The 19,368-nt window shown below is 44.2% G+C and overlaps 1 pseudogene; it reads left to right on the plus strand.

The window, feature by feature from the left end:
• Nucleotides 1–16,708: 16,708 nt before the first annotated feature.
• Nucleotides 16,709–17,643, plus strand: LOC119863288 (annotated as a pseudogene).
• The last annotated feature ends 1,725 nt before the right edge of the window (nt 17,644–19,368 follow it).

Here is a 19,368-nt window from a genome sequence, read left to right on the forward strand (position 1 = left end):
GGAAGGTTTAGAGCCCTTCCAAGAGCTTATTTTTTTTTAAATACTCACTCCTGTATTTGGATTTTCTGGTCACTCATACAAACACATCCAGTCCCTCTATGAATCCTGCTAAGCTCTTGGCACCATTAATATATTATGGTTGGTAGGTCTGCAGCCTACTTGAGTATTGTTTGATTTTACAATTATGACCTTCCCACAAAAAAAACACCCTTTCCAGGCCTCCACTTCTGAATGTGCCCCAGTGTATCATGATTTGTGTGTAAACACATGGCAAGTGCATGGGGTAAATGGTTATTGTATTTATCGGTTTTCTGCATTGAAGCTATTTATAAACTTGTTTCATTGCCTTGTCATATATATTCTTTATTTTCTCCATTCCTGAGAGTCCAAATAATGCCACTGCCTCTTTCCAGCACATGTGATAAACTCTTAGTGCCAAGTTCTGAACTTAATAGCTTTGACTTCAACTGTGTCAATCCAGATTTGCATGTGTAAATTCAAACAGAACCGGGCTCTATTAACTTTCCCTTACTGACTGCTCCAGTAATACATGTTGACCCCCCCAAGAATCTCTTCAAGAGAAGCTGAAGTGCTTTACCTGGCCAGAGTTGACTGAATCCAGAAAGAAAAGGAGTACTTGTGAGACCTTAGAGACTAAAAAATTTATTTGAGCACAAGCTTTCGTGAGCTACAGCTCACTTCATCGATCTGAGGTGCAGAAAAGGGGATTGTAAGAGTGTTTGTATATAATGGATGCCCATCACCTGTTTCATGAGAATGGCTGAAGTAACTTGCACACACAAATGGATATTAGTGTAAACATAGTGTTTTCACTAAAAGAAAAGGAGTACTTGTGGCACCTTAGAAACTAACACATTTATTCGAGCATAAGCATCGTGCATCTGATGAAGTGAGCTGTAGCTCACGAAAGCTGATGCTCAAATAAATGTGTTAGTCTCTAAGGTGCCACAAGTACTCCTTTTCTTTTGAGAATACAGACTAACATGGCTACTGAATGCAGAAAGTTTCATCATCCTACAGGATTCTCTTCATCCTCACAGGACCTGCATCCTTTCCCCATGCATGGGTCTGTAGATATCTAGGCAGTTACAGCCTATCAGAGACAGTTACTTTAGTTGGATGTGGGAGAGGATGGCATCACAAATGGGTGAACAGTGAAATCACTGGTTTCAGAGTAGCAGCCGTGTTAGTCTGTATTCGTAAAAAGTAAAGGAGTACGTGTGGCACCTTAGAGACTAACACATTTATTTGAGCATAAGCTTTCGTGAGCTACAGCTCACTTCATCGGATGCACGATGCTTATGCTCAAATAAATGTGTTGGTCTCTAAGGTGCCACAAGTACTCCTTTTCTTTTAGTGAAAACACTATGTTTACACTAATATCCATTTGTGTGTGCAAGTTACTTCAGCCATTCTCATGAAACAGGTGATAGGCATTCATTATATACAACCACTCTTACAGTCCCCTTTCCTGCACCTCAGATCGACTCTTTGCTGAAAAAAAGACCAGTGGATCTGTTCTCTCAGGACTTTTTGCACAGTCTTGTATAGGAATAGCAGAGGCATTGTGTTCATGATGCTGAATGTGTCACAAACAGCTTTTGGACAGTTACCAGGACATAGTACCATACAATTGTTCACTGAACAAACAGTTAATACCACAAATCCATTGCAAACAGTATGTGGAGCATTTCTGAAATCCTTTCTTAAGCAAAAGCCATTAAGCAGTAATGTTACCACTATTCCTTCCTGTAGAGATTCCAACAACTTTGCTGATGACTTTCGATATACAGGAATGTCATGAACGTTTGATTTGTAATATTTGTATTACAATGAAAAGTTTTTGCATAACAGCAAACAAAAGTCTACTAGCTCCTCTGTTCCTGAGTTAATATCTGACTGTGTCTCCTCAGGTTCTGTTCCTTCAGTCTGTGACGTTCCCCTCTGGTGTTTTCTGGACCGGTGATCTGCTAGGTCTCTCCAATCCTTGACTCTGGGAACCAGCTTTTCCCTGCTGTTCTGTGAGAACCCCCATTCCTGGGCTGTTCACACACAGCCTCTAACATGTAAGCTGCTCCCATCTACTTGCAACCGAATGACACTAGCCAATACCTCCAGTCCCAGACACAAACCTAGGAACCTCCAGTGTCCCGTTGGACACTGCAAGCTTATATGAGTTTGTCAATTTAACAAAGAAATGTATATGTACCAGGCTTGTTATCCCAAGGGGAATCTCTGTCACGCTTCAGACTAAATGCACTGTTTCAGGTAGAATAAACAAACAGATTTATTAACTACAAAGATAAATTTTAAGTGATTAAAGTCAAAGCATAATAAGTCAGATTTGATCAAATGAAATAAAAGCAAAATGCATTCTAAGCTGATCTTAACACTTTCAATGTCCTTACAAACTTACATGCTCCTCACCACAGGCTGGCTGGTTGCTCTTCAGCCAGGCTCTCCCGTTTGATCAGCACTTCAGTGGCTTGGTGTGGGTCTGTAGATGGAGGTGGAAAAGAGACGAAGAACATGGAAAATATCTCTCCCTTTTATCTTGTCCTTTATTCCCTCTTGGCTTTGCCCCTCCCCCCTTCAGAGTCAGGTGAGCCTTACCTCATCACAGTCCCAAACTGACCAAGGGAAGGGGGGTGACTCCCTCAAGGGTCTAATAGATTCTTTTGTTGCTGCCTAGGCCAGTGTCCATTGTTCCTGTGAGGCTGGGCTGGGTTTGTCCCATACCTGCCCTGATGAGGTGTGAACTGCCTCTCTGCTCTTGGAGAGTTTTTTCCTGGGCTTTCTTTAAGCCATGAGGATACAGTTTCAACCTCATAAGTATATACATGAAATTATAACCTATAACATTACTGTAACAATTACTGTAACATCACTATAACAACCATGCTCAGTGCATCATGAGCCTTCCGAATACACCCAACATGACAAATTTTGCATTGGATACCACACAATCATTTTATAAAGATGAACATGGGGGTGTAGGGTGTTCCCCTGAGGACCTCCCCTCTTAGTTTACTGCAAAAGGGTTAGTCACTGACTAGCTTGAAGGCAGTTTGTGTTATAGTTCTCTTGGCATCCAGCCATTAAGGCTATGAGGCAAAATGCCTCAGTTTCCCCATTCACACACAGAAAACCTGTTTTTTATGGTTTATCTGCTGTGATAAGCTTTAAACCTGTTTACAGGTATTAATTGAAAAGTAATATTATGATAAGGTTTAACATCTGTGTCAAAATTCTTATACCCAAAACATAACATTAATACCAATTTTTTTTATCTTAGGTGTGCATTTACAAGCATCTTTATGTCCCACACCCTATTCTCAGATATTCTAGTTTGAGGTCAGTTTATTCATTATCCCTGGTGTCCTTTGACTCTCTCCTATTTAATAAGTCATTGGCTTTTCTTTCCCTCCAGTGTTCCCTTTTGTGTGGGCTCCTAATCTAATCATGTTTCTGGCATTTTAATATCTCATGGTCTGGCAAGATAAGTGTCCAGGGGGATTCTGCACATTGGCTGGCCCTTTGGGAAGTGGTCTCCCAACCCCAGGATTATACATATGCAGAAAATACAGCTCCCCTTTTGGGGTTACCCTGTGTTTCCACCTCCCGACACTGAGTCCTTCCCTGCCCCCTAGAGAGCTGTGATTGGTGCTGTCATAAATATAAAGTGAAGGGTAAACACCTTTAAAATCCCTCCTGGCCAGAGGAAAAACCCTTTCACTTGTAAAGGGTTAAGAAGCTAGGATAACCTCACTGGCACCTGACCACAATGTCCAATGAGGAGACAAAATACTTTCAATGGAGGGAGAGAGAAACAAAGGCTGTTTCTGTCTGTGTGATGCTTTTGTCAGGGACAGAACAGGAACTGAGTCTTAGAACTTAGTAAGTAATCTAGCTAGATATACATTCGATTTTATTTGTTTAAATGGCTGAGAAAATAAGCTGTGCTGATGGAATGGATATTCCTGTTTTTGTGTCTTTTTGTAACTTAAGGTTTTGCCTAAAGGGATTCTCTATGTTTTGAATCTAATTACCCTGTAAGGTATTTACCATCCTGATTTTACAGAGGTGATTGTTTTACTTTTTCTTCTATTAAAATTCTTCTTTTAAGAACCTGGTTGCTTTTTTGTTGTTCTTAAGATCCAAGGGTTTGGGTCTGTGTTCACCTATGCAAATTGGTGAGGATTTTTATCAAGCCTTCCCCAGGAAAGGGAGTGTAGGGTTTGGAAGGATTTGGGGGGAAAGATGTTTCCAAGCGGGCTCTTTCCCGGTTATATATCTGTTAGATGTTTGATGGTGGCAGAGATAAAGTCCAGGGACAAAAGGTAAAATAGCTTGTACCTTGGGGAAGTTTTAACCTAAGCTGGTAAAAATAATCTTAGGAGGTTTTCATGCAGGTCCCCACATCTGTATCCTAGAGTTCAGAGTGGGGGAAGGAACCTTGACAGGTGCTCTCTGGGCTAGGTGTGTTTACCCTTCAATCAGATTCACCTTTCCCCAGCAGCTTTCCCATAACTGCTCTCTGTGTTTCACCAGCCTGGGGGCAAACCCTCTTCTCTGTCAATTGCATCATTTGCATTCTGGCAAACTGCCACGCAACAATTTCCTGGTCCCAACTCCTCTGTTATCACAGGCTTTGGAGCTGCATTTTGATTTAAGGAGACACAGTTAGTTTCCAAAAACTTATCAGAAATAGCATCCTGAAAAATTGGGACCTGGATTGGGGTAACCTCTGCCACCCCTATCTCTGTCCCTGAGGTCAGCTGTGTGACTGCCCCTCTCCAGGAAGTCAGTTAGACAGTTCCTTCTCAAAGCCTGAGTCACAAACTGAGTACCTGGGTGCACAGATGCTGAGCCAGCCATCCTCCTAGTATCCTGGGTAGCTTGCCCCAAGTGGTCAGTAAGGGATATTCTTATACCTCCACTATTCCTTCCCCAGTTTCCTCCTCAGACACATTTCTCTGTGCTCCCTAGGAAGGGTTTTGTCTCTTGTTCATCTGCAAAACTCTGCCAGCCAACAACTGGGACAGTTTCCTTAATCATTGACAACACCTGTGCCTGGGGTCATGTTTTCTTCTGCTGGAAAAGAGCTAGTCTCAGCCCCTCCCATACTTGGAAGCACCCTGCTTCCCTGGGTTACAGAGTCATAGGAATCCTCACCCAGCTCAGTGGTTTCTGAGATTCCCGGCCCCTTCTCTGGGCTCTCCTCTGAGACACATTTCTTTGTGCTCCCTAGAGCCAGGTTTATCCCTGGCTCAGCTTCGACCTGCTGGCAGCTAACAATCTGGACAGTTCTCTCCCAGGCATTTATTACACCTCTATCCCTTCCTGATGTAATGTTGCCTCCAGCTGCAGTGCAGGAGTTGATCTCAACCACCCTCCCACGGGAAAGCATGTGGTTTCTCCCTGCTGCAGAAGAATCAAGACGACTCTCTCCCATTCTCTCAGCAGTTCCTGAGACCTTACCCTTTCCCTCAGGGGTCCCAGCATAAAACTCCCTCCTGTTGCAGGCAAATACTTTAACCTGAGCTACACGGAAAAAATCATTACCCAGGAGTAGGTCAAATAGGAGGTGTTCCATTACCCCCACAGTCAAAACACTTTCCAAACCACATGGATTTTAGCTAGTGGTATGTGGAATCTGCTTTTGCCCACCCCCATAATCTCTGCCATTTGGCCAGGCAACATACTGACCTTTGGGACCACACTCTGCTTAACCAGACAGATCTGGACCCCTCTGCCCCAAGTACTCCCTGCCATTAATTTGGAGAGCCTTAACATGCTCCATATCTGGTTCTGCAGAGGCCAACCTCACAGAACCAATATGATCAGTTTCAATTGCTTGGGTGGATTCTGTGTTGAGGACAGCAGAACTAACATGAGCTATTGTTTGCCTGCTTCCTCAGGTGATCAGTGGAATTACACTGATAGCACCTTTTGGGCTCTTCTACTTTTACAGGAGATTTGGGGTGAGTGTTACCAGTAGAGAGATGTTTTGGGGTAAGAGAATGTTTAGGCTCCCAGCCCCTTCCTCTCTTCCCAGGGGCAAAATGGGATCCTCCCTTCCCACCAGTTTTAAACTCCTCTTTCTGTGGCCTGCCCTCAATAGACACCTGAGTCTGTTTGAAGATATCAGCTAAAAAAGTCATCTCAGCCATAGACTTTTACATCTTTGTCCCACAGACACTGCTTTACCTTAGCCTTACATATGCTTAGGAAATGCTCTTGAACAGCAAGATCCAACATTCCCTCAACATATGCCATCTTTTTACCCCTCACCCATTTTCCCAACAAATCTTTCTTTCTGTTTACGTATTCCCCATTACTCATCCCAATATCCCTCTTCAGATTCCTAAATTTGACTCTATATGTTTCAGGGGAAATCTGAAAACTTCACAAAACAGTATCTTTAAATTTACAATAATCTAGAACATCTTCGATAGGCATTCCATTGAACACATTTCAAGCTTTCCCAGTGAATTTTGCAATCAGGGTAGGAACTCTCTTACCATCAGGAATTTCATGTGTCACACACAGCCTGTCGAAGGCAGTCAGATATTCAGCAATCTCATCGTCCTCACTGTATGCAGGACATAAGTGTTCCCATTTGTGGATTTTTGGAGTGATGGGAGTCGTTGGGTTGAGGGGGGTTCTGGTTCTGCTTTTCTAGCAGGTCCAGTTGGTGCTTTCGCTCTCTCTCTTTCTCTTTCCTCAAACCCTCTCTCTCTTTTTCTTCCATGGCCCTTCTGTGTGCAGCCTCCTCTCTGGCTGCTTCCCTGGCTGCCCCTGCCTTCATAGTTTCCCTGGCCACAGCTGCTTCTTTGAGCCTCATTTCTGCCTGCCACACTTGAAACTTGTGGTCCTTTTCCTTCTCTACCTCTTCCAATCTGGCCTGCTCTAGTTTTGCAGCTGCCTCACTGGTAATCATTTTTCTGCTTTCTTGTGCTTATTTCCCTCACCCAAAATAAACAGACAGAAAATAACAAAACTGTGACCTTCTCCTGACTGTTCTTAGCCACTGCACATTAGACTCACTTAAAATCCCAAATATCAGTGCTTAAAGTGTGAACTCCACTTGGAGTAATCAACCACACATTCACCCGGCTTGCTGCACCACTGTGACATTCCCCTTTGGTGTTATCCAGACCAGTGATCTGCTGGGTCACTCCAATCCTTGACTCTGGGATTGGAGCAGCCTTACCCTGCTCTGCTGTGAGAACCCCCACTCTTGGGCTGTTCGCGCACAGCCTCTGGCATATAAACTGCTCCCAAATACTTGCAACTGAATGACACCAGCCAATATCTCCTGTCCCAGCACAACCCAAGGAACCTCTGTCTTGCAGTGTCCAGTTATGCCTGCTGGATGCTGCAAGCATTTATGAGTTCATCAATTTAACAAAGAAATTGATATGTACCAGGCGTGTTATCCCAAGGAGAGTCTCTCACGCTTCAAACTAAATGCACTCTTTCAGGTAGAATAAACAAAGAGATTTTTTAACTATAAACATAGATTTTAAGTGATTGTAAGTCAAAACATAAAACAGATTTGGTCAAATGAAATAAAAGCAAAATGCATTCTAAGCTGATCTTAACACTTTCAATGTCCTTACAAACTTAGATGCTTCTCACCACAGGCTGGCTGGTTGCTCTTCAGCCAGGCTCTCCCTTTTGATCAGCGCTTCAATTGCTTGGTGTAGTGTCTGTAGATATAGGTAGAAGAGAGAGAGAGAGAGTGAGAGAGCATGGCAAATGTCTCTCCCTTTTATCATGTCCTTTCTTCCCTCTTGGCTTTCCCCCTTCCCCTGAGAATCAGATGAGCATTACCTCATCGCAGTTCCAAACTGACCAAAGGAAGGCGGGTGACTCCCTCGAGAGTCTAACAGATTATTTTGTTGCTGCCTAGGCCAGCGTCCTTTGTTCCTGTGAGGCTGGGCTGGGTTTGTCCCATACCTGCCCTGATGAGATGTGAACTGCCTCTCTGCTCTTGGAGAGTTTTTGCCTGGGCTTGCTTTAAGCCATGAGGATACATTTTCAGCCCCATAACTATACACATGAAATTATAACCAATAACATTACTGTAACATTTACTATAACATCACTATAGCAACCAGGATAAGTATCATGAGCCTTCTGAAGGCACCCAACACAACAAAAATTGCATTGGACACCACACAATAATTTTATAAAGATGAACATGGGAGTGTAGGGTGTTCCCCTGAGGTACAGAGTGTCACACAGTCTAGCTTGTATTTGGAGTGGTAACAGGCATTGGGATTAGTATAGAAAATATTCATTCCCTGAGCTCTCACTCTCTAGTACGTAGTGACCCCTGCAACTGTTATTCAGGTACGATAGTCTACTACTTTCTCTCTCTCTGACTGTGTCTATCCTGTATTCATAAAATCCATAGCAACCAGGAACGGCATTGTGACAGACATGGAGCTGAGCTGCCATAATGAATGTGTACATTAAACCCAGTTCTTGGGATGTTTGCTGAAGAGCTACGTTGGGTTAGCTATTAGGATGTTTATGATATGGCTATATTATGGCTCTTCTTAATTTAATAGCAGGCTGCTAGAAAACAAGCAGGAAGGGAAACAACAGCTCAAGAAAACCCATCTCTCTGTAAGCACTTCAGGGAGGTTGAGAGACCACACTGCAGTTACAAGCTGGGAAGAGCCTATTTCTGGGCTCCAGCCACATTACACATCTTATTTCACCAGCACTAGGAATCTGTGAAGAGCTGGGGCAGCTGCTCCTGAAAAGCTCTTCAGGCCGACAGGCCCAGACACTGCTGGGGAAACCTGAAGGCCCTCGGCCTACCTGGGTCCCTGTCAGATTGGGAGGGCTCGGGGTCAGAGACGCGTACTGACTGTTGTTTGAAAACCCTCTTATTCCACCATGTTATGCTTTCTTCCTGCTGTGGAGATTAAACTGTATTTTGGGTCAAGAAGGCTGGCTGATCACTCCTCTCACCATTAGTCACAGACTCCCAAAGGGAAGAATCACAGGTGCCGAACCCACTTGGACTGGTGGGAAAGCACAGACAACCCGCAGTATCTGGTAGCCCAGGTCCCAGGCTGAGGGTGTGAGGAACAAGAGGGAAGGGTACAGGGCCTGACATCTGACGCTAGGAGACCAGGGTGGAAGCAGAGTTACTGGTAGCCATACGACTCTTTGAGGTATCTACAAGGTAGAAACGCTGGAGCCCTCAGCAGCTAAGGAAGCAGCAATATGCCCTATTGGACCTGTTACCACAGAGCAACACGGCTCTGAATTCCTGCCTTCACAATCGAGCCAGAGAATAAAACCTTTGAAAATGCATTTGCTGGTTCCATTTCCAGGAGCAAATATACCTGACACAATTTGTGAACTAAAAGAAAAGGAGTACTTGTGGAACCTTAAAGACTAACAAATTTATTTGAGCATAAGCTTTCGTGAGCTACAGCTCACTTCATCAGAGCTGTAGCTCACGAAAGCTTATGCTCAAATAAATTTGTTAGTCTCTAAGGTGCCACAAGTACTTCTTTTCTTTTTGCGAATACAGACTAACACGACTGCTACTCTGATATTTGTGAACTAGTCATTGATATTTCATGGGGTGTCCTCTCACTCAGCCCCTGGCATGATTGGGTCCAGAGCACACACCTCTAGAAATGAGACCCAATGAGAAATCCGAACTCGGGGCATCGGGTTTGAACACTCGAGCTCGCTTTCAATGTCAGATTTCTGTGAACGTTGAACAACCCACCAGGGAGCATGTGCAGATGGAAGGGAGGAGTTCCCAAGCTACCTACCACTGCCTGCCCTCCAGCCCCATCACTGAGTCACCCCGACAGCCTAGGTGAGAGCCCTCTGCCGCTGCACAGAATATCTGCAAATGGAAACAGCTTCCAGCCTTTTTCCTTCACTTCACAGTTTAAAGACAGTGAAAGCTGTGAATGTACCCAGTTCCTCCTAGAAGGGGAGTAACTGACACCAGAGGTCTTCATCCTAAAGGACAAGGAGTCATTGGAAAGGTGCACAGGCAGCAGGCTGTACCTCTTCATATAAGGAGACAACTGTCTTTATGAAGCATGTCGGCACATTTCCTTGGGGGCCACATGGCCATCAGGGAACCTCAGTTGCTTAGTTTCATGTCCACCAGATTGAACCCTGTCAGAGCCAATGGCAAACTGCAGGAGGCCAAATCACAGGGGATGTGTAGTGATGCTGCCCAACTGGACTGCAGTGCAAACCCTACTGCAGGCTCTGCTCCTGGAATCTGGGATTTTCATCACTGTTCCTACAGTTCTGATTAGCCACATGGCTACCTCGGGAGTGGTGAGTGGTAACAATTATGCTATCACAGTTGTGAGCTTGCTGAAATAAAATAAAATAAAATAATAATAAAAATAATTAATAATATAGGAGCAGATTTCTCCCCGGCAGCCCCATTTCCTGAATTACAAACCCAGGGTGCAGGCCAAGAAAGGGATACTACACTAGGCTCCCTACAGGAAATTTTCCTCAGATTGTTCCAGGAGGTGAAAAGAAAAGGAGTACTTGTGGCACCTTAGAGACTAACAAATTTATTAGAGCATAAGCTTTCGTGAGCTACACTCACTTCATCGGATGGATTAGCTTATGCTCTAATAAATTTGTTAGTCTCTAAGGTGCCACAAGTACTCCTTTTCTTTTTGCGAATACAGGCTAACACGGCTGCTCCTCTGAAATCTTCCAGGAGGTGGCGTCCCTTCCCTTCTCCCAGAGGAATGAAAAGGGAGACCCAGCATCCAGGGTTCCCCAAAGTTATGTACAGATCTCAGTGATCCACTGGTAGCCAGGCCCCTCACCCACAATTTCTGTGCCTCCACAACTGCTCTAGGACCCTCTCCAGCTCCCGACTAGCACAAGTTCATCAGAGATGTTCTATCAGGGCCAGTCTCAGTAGCCACTGCCCCCATGATCTGCTGTAGGGGCGTTGTTCAGGGTGGAGGAGACTGCACAGAGATGGGAGGGCTGGTTAGAGCACAATACCCCAGCCACAGACTGGTCAGAGCTTTTGACCTTTCCATACCCAGAGTGCAGCCAGAGACTCCGTCACTGCAACCTTCATTTATGTTTCAAGGAAGAGTCAGATGAAAACCCTCCAATTGCTCTTGGGAATCCAGGCAGCTGCAGCTGGGATGCATCATGGCAACTGAGCTTTCAGATAAAAATGATCCAGTTTCTGTGAAAACTCATCCCAAAAAATGGGTGAAAAGGAAACATTTTAGTTTGGGTGAAAATTTTTTGTGGGGGTGGGGACTCCAGCTGAGGTTTAGCTCAAACTATGAGCCTTGATCCTTTCTGTTACAGGACCACACCATAGGTGGTAGCACTAGCTGCTCCCCCCCCCCCCGCATCATCCTCACACAGAGAACAGCTTCTTAGGGTGACCATATTTATCAAAGAAAAAGCACATGTTCCCCAAATGCTCGCTTGAGCCCCCCATATGAGGCTGTCACCCACTGCTGGAATCCTGCACGGGACACCCTCAGGTCTCCAAAGGCTATCACCTGTGGCTGAAAAGCTAGGAAATCTGAAGCACCCCAAAGGCTCTGAAACAAAAGGCATATGTAAACGAACCCCACATTAGTATATTTTAAAATCTCATTGTTTTTAAATCAGTCTCATGATTTTTTGGGGGTGTGACTCACAATTTTTGAATGGGACGTGGTGATAATACATGCATAGTTCAAAAGATCTGAAAAGCAACTAGCAAATGACACAAAAACTAACGGCAAGTTTTTTAAAGTGCATCAGAAGCAGGATGCTGCCAAACAGTCAGTCGGGAAACTGGATGATCAAGGCGCTAAAGGAAGTGTTCAGTGAAGATAAGGCTGTTGCGGAGAGCCTAAATGAACTGTTTGTATAGGTCTTCACTGCACATGATGTGAGGGAGATTCCCATGCCTTATTCTTTCTTTTTAGATGATATATCTGAGGTACTGTCCCACATTTAGGTATCAGTAGAGGAGGTTTTAGAACAAAGTGATAAATTAAACAGTATTAAGCCACTGTGACCAGATGGGATTCACCCAAGAGTTCTGAAGAAATTGAAGAACATAGAACATAAGAACGGCCAGACTGGGTCAGACCAAAGGTCGATCTAGCCCAGTATCCTGTCTTCCTACACTGTCCAATGCTAGATGACTCACATCCCTTCACCCATTCCCAGCTTCTGGCAAACAGAGTCTAGGGACACCATCCCTGCCCATCCTGGCTAATAGCCATTAATGGACCTATGCTCCCTGAAATTATCTAGTTCTTTCTTGAACTCTGTTAAAGTTGTAGCCTGCACAACATCCTCTGGCAAGCAGTTCCACAAGTTGACTATGTGTTGTGTGAAAAAATACTTCCTTTTGTTTGTTTTAAATCTGCTGCCTATTAATTTCACTTGGTGACCCCTAGTTCCTGTGTTATGGGAAGGAGTAAATAACACTTTCTTATTCACTTTCTCCCCACCAGTCATGTTTTTATAGACCTCTATCATATCCCCCCTTAGTCGTGTCTTTTCCAAGCTGAAAAGTCCCAGTCTTATTAATCTCTCCTCATATGGCAGCGGTTCCATACCCCTGTACATTTTTGTTGCCCTTTTCTGAACCTTTTCCAATTCCAATATATCTTTTTTGAGATGGGGCGACCACATCTGCACACAGTATTCAAGATGTGGATATACCATGGATGTATATGGAGGCAATATGATATTTTCTGGTTTATTACCTGTCCCTTTCTTAATGATACCCAACATTCTGTTCGCTTTTTTGACTACTGCTGCACATTCAGTGAATGTTTTCAGAGAATGATACACAAGGACTCCAAGATCTTTCTCTTGTATGGTAACAGCTAATTTAGACCCATCATTTTATATGTACAGCTGGGATTATGTTTTCCAATATATATTATTTTGCATTTCTCAGCATTGAATTTTTCTGCCATTTTGTTGCCCAGTCACCCAGTTTTGTGAGTTCCCTTGTAACACTTCACAGTCTGCTTTGGATTTCACTATCTTGAGTAGTTTTGAATCATCTGCAAATATTGACACCAGACTCTTTATCCCCTTTTCCACATCACTTATGAATGTTGAATAGTTGAATAGTACTGGTCCCAGTACAAACTCCGGAGGACACCATTACTTACCTTACTTCATTCTGAAAACTGATAATTTATTCCTACCCTTTGTTTCCTATCTTTTAATCAGTTACTGATCCGTGAGAGGACTTTCCGTCTTATTCCCTGACTGCTTCCTTTGCTTAAGAGCCTTTGGTGAGGGACCTTGTCAAAAGCTTTCTGGAAATCTAAGTAAACTCTACCCATTGGTACCCCTTGTCCCCATGCATGTTGACCCTCTCAAAGAATTCTAGTGGATTGGTGAGGCAGGATTTTCCTTTACAAAAACTATGTTGACACTTCCCCAGCATATTATGTTCATCTATGTCTGACAATTCTGTTCTTCACTGTAGTTTCAATCAGTTTTCCTGGTACTTAAGTCAAGCTTACTGGCCTGTAGTTTCCACGATCACCTCTGGAGCCATTTTAAAAAATTGGCATCACATTAGCTGTCCTCCAAACATTTTGTACAGAAACTGATTTAAATGATAGGTCACAAACCAGTTAGTAGTTCTGCAATTTCACATTTGGCTTCCTTCATGACTCTTGGGTAATACCATCTTGTATTGGTGAAGTATTACTGTTTAGTTTATCAATTTGTTCCAAAACATCCTCTAACCGACACCTGAATGTGGGACATTTCCTCATAGTTGTCACTTAAAAAGAATGGCTCAGGTTTGGGAATCCCCCTCACATCCTCAGCCGTGAAAACCAATGCAAAGAATTCATTTAGTTTCCCCACAATGGCCTTCTCGTCCTTGAGTGCTCCTTTAGTAACTTGATCTCCATTGGCCCCATTGGTTAACAGGCTTCGTGCTTCAGATTTACTTAAAGAATTTTTTGCTATTACTTTTTGAGTCTTGGGCTAGCTGTTCTTCAAATTCTTTTTTGGTTTTCCTAATTCTATTTTTACACTTCACTTGCCAGGTTTTATGCTCCTTTCTATTTTCCTCACTAGGATTTAACTTTTTAAAGGATGCCTTTTTGCCTCTCACTGCTTCTTTTATTTTGTTGTTTAGCCACAGTGGCACTTTTTTTGTTCTCTTACTATGTTTTTTTTAATTTGGGGTATACATTCATGTTGAACCTCTATTATAGTGTCTTTAAAAAGCTTCCATGCAGCTTGGAAGAATTTCACTTTTGGCACTGTGCCTTTTAATTTCTGTTTAACTAACCTCCTCATTTTTGTGTAGTCCCCCTTCCTGAAATGAAATGCTACAGTGTTGGGCAGCTGTGGTGTTTTCCCTGCCACAGGGATGTTAAATCTAATTATATTATGGTCATTATTACCAAGTGGTCCAGCTATATTTACATCTTGGACCAGATCCTGTGCCCCACTGAGGACGAAATCAAGAACTGCCTCTCTTCATGTGGTTTCCAGGACTAGCTGCTCCGAGAAGCAGTCCTTTAAGGTGTCAGGAAACTTGATCACTGCATCCTGTCCTGAAGTGACATGTACACAGTCAATGCAGCGATAGTTGAAATCTCCCATTATTATTGAGGGTTTTTTTTTTAAATTTTTATTGCCTCTCTAATCTCTCTGAGCATTTCACAGTCACTATCACCATCCTGGACAGGCAATTTATGGTATATTTCCTACTGGTATATTCTTATTATACAAGCATAGAATTAATATCCATAGAGATTCTATGGTACAGTTTAGTTCATTTAAGATTATTACTTCATTTGATTCAATCCTTTCCTTCACATATAGTGCCACTCCCCCACCAGCACGTCCTGATCTGTCCTTCCAGTATTTTGTGTATCCTAGTCCACTCCCCCACTAGCATGACCTGATCTGTCCTTCCAGTATTTTTTGTATCCTGGTATTACTGTATCCCATTGATTATACTCATTCCACCTAACTTCAGTGATGCCGATTATATCAATATCCTCATTTTATATGAGGAATTTGCTTCACCCATTTTATTATTTAGACTTCTAGCCAGTGTATATAAGCACTTAAAATGGTCACTTTTTAGCCTGTCTGTCATTATATGATGTAATTGACTGTTTCTCATCAGATCCTACCCATATTTTATCATCGTTCATCTTCTTCTCCTTAATGTGACATAGGGAAACTCCTTTAATAAATCCTCCCCTAACAGATGTCTCTGTCCGAACCACATGCTCCTGCACACCTGTCATCATACCCTTAGCCCTCAGTTCAAAAACTTCTCCACAACCTTTTTCATTTTAAGTGAAGGAATCTGGTTCCATTTCTGGTTTAGGCGGAGCCCATCCTTCCTGTATAGGCTCCCCCTTTCCCAAAAGTTTCCCCAGTTCTTAATAAACCTAAATCCCTCTTCCCTACACCACTGTCTCATCCTTGCATCGAGACCCTGCAGTTCTGCCTGTCCACCTGTTAATAGGAGTTGTATGTAACTTATGCACATCACTTCTTACACAGGCATGGTTGAAGTAACGAGGACACTCAGCTGGATATTAGTGCAAACCTAATGTTTGCACTATTCCGCCATTTGTGATGTCTCCCCCGTCTGGCTGAAGTAACTGTCTGTGTTAGCTTGTAACTTGCCAGATATTTACAGACCCTTGCATGGGGAGAGGATGCAGGTCCTGTGAGGATGAAAAGAAGCCTGTAGGATGATTGAACTCTCTGAATTCATTCAATGTTGGCTGGGCAAAGCACTTCAACTTCTCTTAGAGGGATTCTTGGGGGTCAGAGAGTATCACCGGTAGCATCTGGTAAGGGAAAGTTATTAGAGCCTGGTTCTGATCGAATTTACACAAGTAAATCTGGAGAGACACAGTTGAAGTCACTTGTTATTAAAATCAGTACCTGACCCTGAGAATTCATCCCAAGTGCTGCAAAGAGGCAGTGGCATAATTTGGACTCTCAGGAGTGGAGAAAATAAAAACTATATAATGAGGCAATTAACCATTTTTATAAATAGCTTCAGTGCAGGGCAGATAAGTACAATGACAGATTTCACCATGCACTTCTCATGGCATGATACAATGGGCTACACTCAGAAGTGGAGGGTCAGAAAAGGTGTCTGCGGGAAGATCATAATTGTAAAATCACACAGGGCTCAAGGAGACGGTAGAACTCTCAGCCACAAGTTGTCAATGGACCCAAGAGTTGTATGGGTAACCAGAAAACCCAATTACATTAGTGAGGATAGTTTTACAATTTTTTGGAAAGACTATAAACCTTCCTGATTAACACAAGAAAATATGTGTAATTAGTGGGTGTCAGGGGAAAACATTCCCTGGGAGCAGGTTATCTCATAGCTTTCTATTACAGGGCTTCATCTGGCTTCCTCTGAAGCATCTGGAACAGGCCAGTGGATAATGGGCTAGATGGACTGCAGGTCTGACCCACTCTGGGAATGTCTGTCTTCTTATATGCGGTGTAAATCCAATATTAAGTTTTTTTGCTGATCTTTCTTGAGCTCCTGGAACTCTCTAGAGTTGCAATGGGAGCAGAAAGATTTATTGTTAAATATCATCTAGTTTCCTGTTGTTTTTTCTTTCAGGAGGAAAGGTTGAAAACTACTTGGACCTCCCAGTAGATTATGTCAGCTGTCAGTGACACCAAATTCAGCTCTGAAGTGTTCCTTCTCACTGTGATACATGGACAGGAAGACGTCTATCTCTGGATCTCTGTCCCCTTCTGCTTAATGTATGTTATTTCTACAGTAGGAAATTCAATCATTCTTTTCATTATAAAAACAGATCCAAGTCTCCATGAGCCCATGTACATTTTCCTTTCCATGTTGGCCATCACAGACCTTGGCTTATCGATAGCCACCATGCCAACAACACTGGGCAGATTCTTTTTTAACTCTAGGGAGATCAGCCTCGATGCCTGTTTTGCCCAGCTGTTCTTCATCCACTCGCTCACATTCATTGAATCCTCGGTGCTCTTGTTGGTGCTTTTGACCGCTGTGTTGCAATCTCTAACCCACTGAGGTATGCTTCCATCTTAACCCTGCTGAGAATAGCCAAGATGGGGCTCGTGTTTGTGCTAAGAGGGGTGGCCATAGTATTCCCACTGCCCTTTCTCCTGAAATGGTTCTGATATTGTCAAGTCAATGTCCTCTCCCATTCCTACTGTCTGCACCAAGAGGTCATGAAGATGGCTTGTTCGGATATCAGAGTCAACAGCATCTCTGGCTTGTTTGTCACAATCTCCACAGTGGCATTGGACTCGCTGCTCATCCTCCTATCTTATGTGATGATTCTGAAAACAGTGCTGAATATTGCCTCCCATGCGGAGTGTGTCAGGGCACTGAGCACCTGTGTCTCCCACCTCTCTGCTCTCCTCCTCTTCTACACATCAGGGATTGGTTTGTCCATATTACAGAGATTCGGGAATAGCTCTTCTCCCTTGCTTCAGATTCTCATGGGCTACATCTACCTGCTGGTCCCGCCCATGATGAACCCAATTGTGTACAGCATGAAAAGCAAGCACCTCCATGCGAGGATAATCAGGGCATTCAAAAAGTGAATGGTCAGTTCATCAGCTGGTTCCAGTGCTGATGAAACAAGAGATGAAAAACAAGGGCCATGGCCACCTATTCCATCTTGGACCCTTACATCTGAGAAGACATGATCTACTGATCTGCACTGTGTAGAGAGATGTTCAGACAGGGTCTAAGGCCTGGAGCAGTGGGACAGGGCCTGTTGAGGAAGGAGAGCGCACTGAGTGAAAGAGACCAAGGTGGCAGCAAGATTTACAAAGTTACTGTGTTCGTGGAGAGCCAGGGGACTGGTTGCATGTTGGCCCATAAATATCCTGAATCAGTGGCTGCTCTCAGAGTAGCAGCCGTGTTAGTCTGTAGTCGCAAAAAGAAAAGGAGTACTTGTGGCACCTTAGAGACTAACAAATTTATTAGAGCATAAGCTTTCGTGAGCTACAGCTCACTTCATCGGATGCATGCAGAGTGGCTGCTCTGACATCAGAATTCCTCTCAATACATTCAGTAAAGAGAAAGGATGTGGGTGTTGTTTCCCATTACACCTGGCCTGTCAATATCCCATTGTCTTTGGTTAAATATCCATGAGCCATGAAAAAAACTGCAGAGCTATTCTGTAGTCGCAGTCCTGGTGCTTCCTGAGCCCTCTGGGTGCTGCGTGATCCATGAGTGCTGCACCAGCTGTGGACAGGGGCTATAGAAAGGGAATGGTCACCCATCCTTCCCCTATGTCCTCAGCCAGGTGATTGTGATTGAGTCGTGTCAGACACAGGATTAATGGAGGAGCCCCAGGAGCAGCTATTCAGGCACTTTCCCCCTCCCCCACCAGCCCCGTTGATGGCTCTGCACACCACACATGTGCTGAGCCCCCTCCTCACTGAGGCAGAGCAGAGCTATGTGTGTGAGTGAGGGTCTGACAGACAAGAGCCCTGGAAAGAGACTCAGGCCCAGATTTCCTTCTCCCGCCATCCATTTGTGCTGGAATGAAAATGGTTGGAAATATTCCTCAACTCCCCCACAGAGGCATGTCTAGCTCAAATCCCAGCCCAGCCCATTCAGTCTAGAGCGACCATCTTTTCAAAAGGCAAAAGTGGGACACATGCAGGAGCACCATCCCCACTGCCTCTCTCCTTCAGGCCTCATCCCCTACTCTTCTTCTTCCCATGAGCCCCCCCCGCCCCATCTCTTCCCCCAAGACCCCACCCCTTGATCCCCCTCACTGGTGAAGGCTCCGCACCCTCTCCAGACCAGAAGCCAGAGCTGGGCCATGGTGAGAGTTGCCCAAGGATCCAGAGCCATTCTGAGGAGACCCAAACCCTCCACATGCCCTTGGCGGTTCACTGTAGGACCCAAGAAAAGCCCTCAGCCTGTGTCCCCACCCCCCAGAACTTAAAATCCAGGAAAGGTCGAGAGTCCAGGGCTCCCCACAGGGGCTTGGGATCCCTGAGCAGCTCTTACCACAGACTAGCTCCAACATGGCTGGGGGCTGGAGCCTCAGGGGAAGGGGAGGAACAAGGGTCAGGGCCTTTAGGGAAGAAGTGGGGTAGGGGATGGGCCTCAGGGAAAGAGATGGGGTAGTGGGTGTGGCAAGCCTGAACTGATGCAGACCCCCAAAAGCAAGGTGGTGGTGGGACTCCTGAGTAAAGGAGGGTAGGAAAGTCTGTGTTTTGGAGGAGACTGAATTAATGTGACCCCACAAAGTGATCTCTTAAGTATTCCAGGCTGAGAGTAAGTCAATACAAGGACCTTAAAGGGAA

The sequence above is a fragment of the Dermochelys coriacea genome, chromosome 1 (assembly GCF_009764565.3).
Source record: "Dermochelys coriacea isolate rDerCor1 chromosome 1, rDerCor1.pri.v4, whole genome shotgun sequence".
Taxonomy (NCBI): domain Eukaryota; kingdom Metazoa; phylum Chordata; order Testudines; family Dermochelyidae; genus Dermochelys; species Dermochelys coriacea.